An 11,124-nucleotide genomic window follows, 5' to 3' on the forward strand; every position below is an offset into this window, starting at 1 on the left:
ACAGACGAGTATCTGTGTCCAGATGCTCAAACACTAGAGTCTCCTCCATTCCATCTCCGGTCGATTTGGTGGCGGATGACCAGCAACCCACCCTCATCGACGACGATGAGACGCAGTTGCTGTCAGGGCAGCCAGTTGACATGCGCATTGTGCAGGAGGAGGAGGCGAGACAGGAGTTGGAAGAGGAGGTGGTGGACGACGAGGACACCGACCCCACCTGGACAAGGCGGATGTCAAACTGGGAAAGTAGTGTGGATGTTGAGGCAGGTGCAGCACCAAAAAGGGTAGCTAGAGGCAGAGACATGTCCAGAGGCAGAGGTCAGCTGCTTTGCCGAAGCCAGGCCAGACCCGGAATGTCCGAAGATGTTCCCTTTTGTACCCAGCCCAGAAAAACTCCCCCATCGAGGGCACGTTTCTTGAAGGTGTAGAGTTTTTTCAAGGAATGCGCCGAGGACAGATATAGTGTCGTCTACACAATTTGCCTCTCGAAATCGAGTAGGGGCCCTGAGAAGAGCAACCTGTCCACCACTTCAATGCACCGTCATTTGGAATCCAAGCAATGGAATCAGTGGCAGGCAGCAACGGCAGGACAAACGTCGCCCGCCGTTCATGCCACTGCCTCTGCTCACAGTGCTGGCGATGCACTCCAGAGGACGAGCCAGGACATCACTTCATCTGCCTCCGCCACTTTGTTGACTTCTCCCTCATCCTCCCCTGTTTCTGTCTTATCTCCTTCTCCTGCACCATCAAAGGCACCATCAGGCGCTTCTTTACAACAACCCACCATCTCTCAGACATTGGAGCGCCGGCAGAAATACACCGCTAACCACCCACCCACGCAAGCCTAGAACGCCAACATCGCTAAACTGCTGGCCCAGGAGAGGTTGGCGTTCCGGCTTGTTGAAACTCCCGCCTTCCCGGACCTGATGGCAACTGTGGCACCTCACTATGCCGTCCCTAGCCGTTACTACTTCTCCCGGTGTGGCGTCCCCGCCTTGCACCAGCACGTGTCACTCAACATCAGGTGGGCCCTTAGTTCCGCGCTTTGCTGCAAGGTCCACTTGACCACCGACACTTGGACAAGCGCCTGTGGTCAGGGATGCTGCAGTGCTTATCTTTAATGACAGGCAGGGTGAATGTGGTGGAGTCTGTTCCCCGGGTGCAAACTGGGGTGGCCTATCTCCTCTCCCAGGCCAAAATTCATGGCAGGAGTAGACTGAAACCCTACGACGCTGCAACCTCCACCACAGCTACTAGCGGCAAACGCTAAAACACTGGTGTGGGGAGATGTCAGCAGGCGGTGCTGAAGCTCATCAGCTTGGGGGACAGACAGCACAGTGCCTCCGAGGTCAGGGATGCCATCCTGGCTGAGATGGCATTTTTTTTTCCCTGCTACACCTGGGGCCTGGCATTTTTACGCCTGTGATAATGGCTGGAACCTGGTAGCGGCTCTGGAGCTTGCCAGCCTCCAACACGTTCCATGTTTGGCCCACGTCTAACCTAGTGGTGCAAAGTTTTTTTAAAACATACCCAAATGTACCGAAGCTACTGTTGAAAATGCGGCGCTTGTGCGCCCACTTTTGCAAGTGCACAGGAGTCGCTGCTAGCCTAAAAACACTCTAGCAAGGCCTACATCTGTCCAAACACAGGCTGTTGTCCGTCATTCACACACGCTGAAACCCTACAATACCATATCTTGAGCAGGGTGTGTGAGCTGCACAGACCTTTGATGGAGTTCCATCTACAAAACCCAAGGGTTCCTCAAAGTCAGCAACCAAAGTTTCTGCACCATGAGTTTCCAGGGGTGGCAGAGTTATGGCTAGGGGCAGAGGCATGGATAGGGATGATGTCTAGGGGCAAAAGCAGTGTGGATGTGGAGGCAAGCTAAGCAGGAAAAACTGGGGGTACAAGCTAAGGCATGGACTAGGGTGATGTCTAGGGGCAAAAGCAGTGTGGATGTGGAGGCAAGCTAAGCAGGAAAAACTGGGGGTACAAGCTAAGGCATGGACTGGGGTGATGTCTAGGGGCAAAAGCAGTGTGGATGTGGAGGCAAGCAAAGCAGGGAAAATGGTGGCTAGAGGCAAAGGGATGTCCATAGGCAGCAAGGGCAAAGATGCAAAACTCTCCCCTGTTTCAAGAATTTTCCTGACTTGTCTCCCCACAAAACATTCCTGGGAGGAGGGCTGATACACCACCCTCCTCCTCCTCCGCTGTTAGATTGACCCCAGCTACGAGCTGAAAACGCTGCAACACTGGTGTGGGGAGACGTCAGCAGGCTGGGCTGAAGCTCATCAGCTTGGGAGACGGACAGCACACTGCCTCTGAGGTCAGGGATGCCATCCTGGATGAGATGGCAATTTGTTTATCCCCGCTGCCCCTGGGGCCAGGCTTTTTTGTCTTGTTGGAGGGCTCTGGAGCTTGCCAGCCTCCAACACGTTCCATGCCTGGCCCACGTGTTCAATGTAGTGGTGCAATGATTTTTAAAAACATACCCCAAATTAGCTGAGCTAAGGGTGAAAGTGCGGCACTTGGACACCCACTTTCCCAAGTCTACAGTACCTGGAGCTAGCCGCAATACACTCCAGCAAGGCCTACATCTGCCTGAAGCACCTACTGTTGTGCAAGGTCACCACACGCTCTAACCCTAGATACCGTATGTTCAGCAGGGTGTGTGAGCAGCAGAGACCTTTGATGGAGTACCAGCTACAAAACCCAAGGGTTCCTCAGAGTCAGCTCCCTCACTTTCTGCACCATGAGTTTCCATGGGTGGCAGACTTATGGCTAGAGGCACAGGCATGGATAGGGGTGATGTGTAGGGGCAAAAGCAGTGTGGATGTGGAGGCAAGCTAAGCAGCAAAAACTGGGGGTACAAGCAGCCGGTGGCATCATCACTGACAAGCACAGCTGTCTGTCAGCTGACAGGCTGACTTTCACCAAAATGAACAGACAATGGATAGACTCATCATATACATGTCAGTTACATGACAAATTTAGTGCAATTTGCAAGTCCAAGATGGTTTGGAGATCTGCGGAGAGGAATCTCACCACCTCTTGCGGGTGCCATCATTTGGAAGGCAAGCCCTGGGCTCAGTGGGTGAGAGCAAGCGCAGGATAATCGTCGTTTGGCCTGGCGGCCACTGCCTCTTCCACTGTTGACAGGGCTGGCGCTGCAGTCCAGACCAGCAGCCAGGACACCTCCACATCTGCCTCTGACACTTTGGGGAGTTCACCCTTATCCTCACCTTTTCCTGCCATTTCTCCTTTTGCCCGCGCCATCATGCGCCTCTTCCCAGCAACTCCCCATCTCCCAAGCCTTTCATTTCATGCTAAAGTACAGCGCAACCCACCCACATGCCCAAGGCTTCAACGGCCTCATCTCAAGAAATCTGGCCCAGGAGATGTTGGAATCCCGGCTGGGGGACACTCTGCCCTTTTTGGGCAGAGTGTCTACTGCGCCACCGCACTGTGCCGTCCACACCAGCACTTTCCCCCAAACATGAGGCGGTCCCTAAATTCAGCGCTTAGCCCTAAAGTTCCATGTGACCAGTTACGAATGGACAAGTGCATGCGGACAGGGACGCTACCTTTCAATTTGGGCACAGTGGTTGAATGTAGTTGAGGCGTGGACCGGGTCGCAAAATGTGGTGGCCTGACTTGTCTCCCCACACAACATTCCTGGGAGGAGGGCTGAAACACCACCCTCCTCCGCTGTTAAATTGACCCCAGCTACGAGCTGGAAACGCTGCAACACTGGTGTGGGGAGACGTCAGCGGGCCGTGCTGAAGCTCATCAGCTTGGGGGCCAGACAGCACACTGCCTACAAAGTGAGTCATGCCATCCTCGATGAGACGGCAATGTGGTTTTTGCCACTGCACCTGGGCCCAGGCATGTTGTCATGTGTGATAATGGCCGTAACCTGGGATTGGCTCTGTAGCTTGGCAGCCTGCAACATATTCCATGCCTGGGCCACGTTTTTAACTCATTGCTGCTAATCTTTTGAAAAAGGTACCCCAATGTTCCTGAGCTACTGGTGAAAGTGTGGCGCTTGTGCGGATAGTTTTTAAAGTCTATAGTTGCCGCTGCTAGCCTCTATGCACTCCTACAACGCCTGTACCTGCTGGAACAACGGCTGTTGTGCGACGTCTCCACACTGCTGGCACTAAACATATCATGTGTTGAGCAGAGTGTGTGAGCAGCACAGACCTTTGATGTAGTTCCAACTCCAAAAGCCTCGGGTTCGTCAAAGTCAACTCCCTCAGTTGCTCAACCATGAGTGGCCATGGGTGGCAGACTTATGTGAAATCCCATCCCATCCATTGCACTGGACACGAAACATTAGCATGCGCTCAGCACAACTTCGGATATGGCAGCTGCGTTAAGCAGGGTGCAGGGTACAACACAGACCAGGCCCGAGCACCAGGAACAGGTGTTAGTAATACTGCAGCATCCGCCATTTCCTTCCAATTTTGGGGTTTTGGACCCGCCACCGACTTGTCTGGACCTAAGTGGGGATCATGAGACACAGTTGCCATCAGGGCAAGCTGTGGTCATGTACGGTTTGCAGTAAGGGGCCAATGCGCAATTGGAAGAGGAGTTGGTGGATGACGAGGCCACCGACCCCACATGGACAGGGGTGATGTCTAGGGGCTAAAGCAGTGTAGATGTAGAGGGAAGCTAAATCAACAAAAAACCTGGGTAGAAGCAAAGGCATAAACTGGGGTGATGTTTAGGGGCTAAAGCAGTGTAGATGTGGAGGGAAGCTAATTCAACAAAAAAAAACAGGGTAGAAACAAAGGCATAAACTGGGGTGATGTTTAGGGGTGAAAGCAGTGTAGATGTGGAGGGAAGCTAAGCAGCAAAAACAGTGGGTAGAAGCAAAGGCATAAACTGGGGTGATGTTTAGGGGTGAAAGCAGTGTAGATGTGGAGGGAAGCTAAGCAGCAAAAACAGTGGGTAGAAGCAAAGGCATGCAAAACTCTACCCTGTTGGAAGACTTATTCCTAGGTCTGGAACACGTTAATGGCCCCCCTGGACAAATTACTGCCACTCAGGGGCCTAGTGTCACCAGGAGGGACAAGTATAGGCGCATGTTGTGGGAATACCTGGCCGACACCAGCTCTGTCCTCTCCGATCCCTCTGTGCTCTACAGCCTACACTTATTTTCTCATCTTTTTTTCTGCACTGCACATCTCTTGCCTGCTTCCTTTGAGATCTTACAAGTGGTGGTCCACTTCCAAAGATGGTAATTTCACTAGACAGTGTAACGGGAGTAGCTGAGGGATCGCTGTCTTAACCACTTTTTGGCACAAAATTAACTTCCAAAGCCAAATATGGTGCAAGTATATGATGCAAGGACACCTATCTCTGACACATTGGGGAGTTCACCCTCATGCGCCCTTTTGGCCTGCACCATCATGCGCCTCTTCCCAGCCACTCCACATTTCCCAAGCTTTTCATTGCAGGCAGAAGTACAACACAACCCACCCCCATGCCCAAGCCTTTAACAGCCTCATCGATAAACTGCTGGCCCTGGAGATGTTGGTGTTTGTTTATGCTTCTGGAGACCCAGGCCTTCCGTCAGCAGATGGCAGCTGGGGCACCTCCCTATTGCTGGGCCTAGCCGTTACTACTTCTCTTGGTGTGCTGTCCCTGCCTTGCGCCTGCATGTGTCCCATAACATCAGTCGGGCCCAGAGCTCTGCGCTTTGCTGCAAGGTCCACTTGACCACCGACACATGGACAAGCGCCTGTGGTCAGGGATGCTGCAGTGCTTATCTTTAATGACAGGCAGGGTGAATGTGGTGGAGTCTGGTCCCCGGGTGCAAACTGGGGTGGCCTATCTCCTCTCCCAGGCCAAAATTCATGGCAGGAGTAGACTGAAACCCTACGATGCTGCAACCCCCACCCCAGCTACTAGCGGAAAACACTGTAACACTGGCATGGGGAGATGTCAGCAGGCCGTGCTGAAACTGATCAGCTTGGGGGACAGACAGCACAGTGCCTCCGAGGTCAGGGATGCCATCCTGGCTGAGATGGCATTTTTTTTCCCCTGCTACACCTGGGGCCTGGCATTTTTGCGCCTGTGATAATGGCTGGAACCTGGTAGCAGATCTGGAGCTTGCCAGACTCAAACACAGTCCACGCATGGCCCACGTTTTCCAACTTGTTGGTGCCATGTTTCTTTGAAACCTACACCATTGTGCCTGATATACAGGTCAAAGTGGGGCCATTTTCGTAAGTGAGAACTAGCCTCTGCTAGGCAGAAAACATTCAGAGCACACTCCTCTCATCTTCGCACCATTGGCTGGCGGAGGAAGACGAGGGGGTTGGAGTGGCATCTGATGTCCCTGTCCCACACGAGGCTAGAGGGTGCACTTCAGTGCATCCCATTGCTTCACCACAAATGGTGTGAAGGGGAGTGGAAAATGGAGGAAATGGAGAGTGACCCTTACAGTTGGGGCCAGCAAAGGCATGCCAAGTAACACACTGGCACACATGGCTGACTTCATCTTGGGTTGCTTTTCAACACATATTTCACATCATGAAGAACAAATAATACTGGATTTTTACAAGCCTCGAAACCCGGTCTAGGTCTAATGTCTGTTCCTTTCTTATATTAGGGGAGAGGGAAAAAAAATTACTTCAGTGATACGTTTAGCGTACATAGACTGACTATTAATGTGCATCCCACTTAGTGTTGTTAGGGTTACACACCGTCACAACCTGGCTAAAGCTTCTATAGCTGTTAATAAAGTCAACATAACTTTACGGTATCCAAAAAGACAGCTGGTACCGACAGAGAGCAAGACAAATGTCAACCAAAGCTGTGAGCTCTGAACACCCACAGTGACTTTGGCGTCATCATCATTATAAGGGAGCGGGTGGTAATAAATAACTTGGCAGTGCCTAAAACCCAAAAAGCTTATACAACTATATTTACATTAAGATACACAAATGACACTTTTCAGTAGCATGTCATGAGACAAGCTGATAAGATCTTCCTTTGTGCAGTGCTATTTGAAAGTTAAACGCTGCCTTTATTTTAATTCTGGAGAAGGTGCAGACATTAGATTTAGAACATGTTGTCTTCATTGTCCAAATCCTCTATATAGGTAACGTGTTTTTCGGGCCGAGCTGTCTGGGAACGAGCTGGTGCAGCACTGACAACCTGGGTGAATATGGCAAGAGCCTGAGATGTAGGGTGAATGAATCCCCAAATTATTTGTGGAATTCCCAGTGAGACAATGGCACTATCTACCAGTAGCAAAAATTGTGGGTGCACGTAACCCCAATATATTCTTTGAATTCCCAGTGAGACAATGGCACTGTATAGCAGTAGCAAAAATTGTGGGTGCACGTAACCCCCATATATTCTTTGAATTCCCAGTGAGACAATGGCACTATATAGCAGTAGCAAAAATTGTGGGTGCACGTAACCCCAATATATTCTTTGAATTCCCAGTCAGACAATGGCACTGTATAGCAGTAGCAAAAATTGTGGGTGCACGTAACCCCCATATATTCTTTGAATTCCCAGTGAGACAATGGCACTGTATACCAGTAGCAAAAATTGTGGGTGCACGTAACCCCCATATATTCTTTGAATTCCCAGTCAGAAACTGGCACTATATAGCAGTAGCAAAAATTGTGGGTGCACATAACCCCAATATATTCTTTGAATTCCCAGTCAGAAACTGGCACTATATACCAGTAGCAAAAATTGTGGGTGCACATAACCCCAATATATTCTTTGAATTCCCAGTCAGACAATGGCACTATATACCAGTAGCAAGAAATGAGGGTATTTGTAACCCCAATATATTCTTTGAATTCCCAGTCAGACAATGGCACTATATACCAGTAGCAAAAATTGTGGGTGCACGTAACCCCAATATATTCTTTGAATTCCCAGTGAGACAATGGCACTGTATAGCAGTAGCAAAAATTGTGGGTGCACGTAACCCCCATATATTCTTTGAATTCCCAGTCAGACAATGGCACTATATAGCAGTAGCAAAAATTGTGGGTGCATATATTCTTTGAATTCCCAGTGAGACAATGGCACTATATACCAGTAGCAAAAATTGTGGGTGTATATAGCCCCAATTCTATTGCTAGGGGACTTGCAGGGTATTTCTGAGGTGAAGGTGGGGGGGGGGCACACCGTTGGAACGGGGATTTGGGGTGTATATATGGGGTATACGGGAATACACTGTCAGTGTGTTCCATTCAGGATCCTGGGAAAGCTGGGTTGCGGCGATTGAGCCCGTCAGTGCCACGTTACACTGACAAGCTTCTCCCTGGAATTGAAGTTATATGTAAGCCCAATATATTCTTTGAATTCCCAGTGAGACAATGGCACTATATGGCAGTAGCAAAAATAGTGGGTGTATATAGCCCCAATTCTATTGCTAGGGGACTTGCAGGGTATTTCTGGGGTGAAGGTGGGGGGGCACACCGTTGGAACGGGTATCGGGGGTATATATCGGGTATACGGGAATACACTGTCATTGTATTCCATTCAGGATCCTGGGAAAGCTGGGTTGCGGCGATTGAGCCCGTCAGTGCCACGTTACACTGACAAGCTTCTCCCTGGAATTTAGCTCTTACAAGAGCTGTTGTGGTTGTCTTCTCCTTCCTATCCTAGCCTGTCCCTGCCTACCCAGAATCTAAGCCCTAGCTAACTGGACGGAAACCTCCGTCCCCGGTGAATTGCAAGCTCAGAATGACGCGAAGCTGGGCGTCGCTGTTCTTTTAAATTAGAGGTGACATGTTTTCGGCAGCCAATGGGTTTTGCCTACTTTTTTCAACGTCACCGGTGTCGTAGTTCCTGTCCCACCTACCCTGCGCTGTTATTGGAGCAAAAAAGGCGCCAGGGAAGGTGGGAGGGGAATCGAGTAATGGCGCACTTTACCACGCGGTGTTCGATTCGATTCGAACATGCCGAACAGCCTAATATCCGATCGAACATGAGTTCAATAGAACACTGTTCGCTCATCTCTAATAGATAGATAGATAGATAGATAGATAGATAGATAGATAGATAGATAGATAGATAGATAGATAGATAGATGGGAGAAAGAAAGAAAGAAAGAAAGAAAGAAAGAAAGAAAGAAAGAAAGAAAGAAAGAAAGAAAGAAAGAAAGAAAATGAATAGATACATTGACAGCTAGTATACCATACGTAGGTAATAGAAGGAAAGATTCTACATAGAAAAATACGATGAAAATAGATGAAAGAAAGATATGCAATGCCAAAAACAGATATATACAGTCCTATGAAAAAGTTTGGGCACCCCTATTAATCTTAATCATTTTTTGTTCTAAATATTTTGGTGTTTGCAACAGCCATTTCAGTTTGATATATCTAATAACTGATGGACACAGTAATATTTCAGGATTGAAATGAGGTTTATTGTACTAACAGAAAATGTGCAATATGCATTAAACCAAAATTTGACCGGTGCAAAAGTATGGGCACCCTTATCATTTTATTGATTTGAATTCCCCTAACTACTTTTTACTGACTTACTGAAGCACAAAATTGGTTTTGTAACCTCAGTGAGCTTTGAACTTCATAGCCAGATGTATCCAATCATAAGAAAAGGTATTTAAGGTGGCCAATTGCAAGTTGATCTCCTATTTGAATCTCCTCTGAAGAGTGGCATCATGGGCTACTCAAAACAACTCTCAAATGATCTGAAAACAAAGATTGTTCAACATGGTTGTTCAGGGGAAGGATACAAAAAGTTGTCTCAGAGATTTAACCTGTCAGTTTCCACTGTGAGGAACATAGTAAGGAAATGGAAGACCACAGGGACAGTTCTTGTTAAGCCCAGAAGTGGCAGGCCAAGAAAAATATCAGAAAGGCAGAGAAGAAGAATGGTGAGAACAGTCAAGGACAATCCACAGACCACCTCCAAAGAGCTGCAGCATCATCTTGCTGCAGATGGTGTCACTGTGCATCGGTCAACTATACAGCGCACTTTGCACAAATAGAAGCTGTATGGGAGAGTGATGAGAAAGAAGCCGTTTCTGCAAGCACGCTACAAATAGAGTTGCCTGAGGTATGAAAAAGCACATTTGGACAAGGCAGCTTCATTTTGGAAACAAAAATTGAGTTGTTTGGTTATAAAAAAAGGCGTTATGCATGGCGTCCAAAAAGAAACAGCATTCCAAGAAAAACACATGCTACCCACTGTAAAATTTGGTGGAGGTTCCATCATGCTTTGGGGCTGTGTGGCCAATGCCGGCACTGGGAATCTTGTTAAAGTTGAGGGTCGCATGGATTCCACTCAGTATCAGCAGATTCTTGAGAATAATGTTCAAGAATCAGTGACGAAGTTGAAGTTACGCCGGGGATGGATATTTCAGCAAGACAATGATCCAAAACACCGCTCCAAATCCTCAGGCATTCATGCAGAGGAACAATTACAATGTTCTGGAATGGCCATCCCAGTCCCCAGACCTGAATATCATTGAACATCTGTGGGATGATTTGAAGCGGGCTGTCCATGCTCGGCGACCATCTAACTTAACTGAACTTGAATTGTTTGTCCAAAATACCTTTATCCAGGATCCAGGAACTGATTAAAAGCTACAGGAAGCGACTAGAGGCTGTTATCTTTGCAAAAGGAGGATCTACTAAATATTAATGTCACTTTTCTGTTGAGGTGCCCATACTTTTGCACCGGTCAAATTTTGGTTTAATGCATATTGCACATTTTCTGTTAGTACAATAAACCTCATTTCAATCCTGAAATATTACTGTGTCCATCAGTTATTAGATATATCAAACTGAAATGGCTGTTATAAACACCAAAATATTTAGAACTAAAAATGATTAAGATTAATAGGGGTGCCCAAACTTTTTCATAGGACTGTAGATATTAGACAGAATAATGCTAGTTAGATAAATAGATACTATACTGAAATATTGATACTAGATAAGAAGAGAAAATGCAAAAAAAATAACTAGTATAGATAGATAGAACAAAAAATACTAGATGGATAAACAAATAGTTTAGATAGATAAAATAGATACTATATTATTATTATTATTATTATTATTATTATTATCTCGTATTTTACAGACATTGTCAGTCACAGTCACATATAGGGCTGAC

Source organism: Leptodactylus fuscus, chromosome 6 (assembly GCF_031893055.1).
Source record: "Leptodactylus fuscus isolate aLepFus1 chromosome 6, aLepFus1.hap2, whole genome shotgun sequence".
NCBI lineage: Eukaryota > Metazoa > Chordata > Amphibia > Anura > Leptodactylidae > Leptodactylus > Leptodactylus fuscus.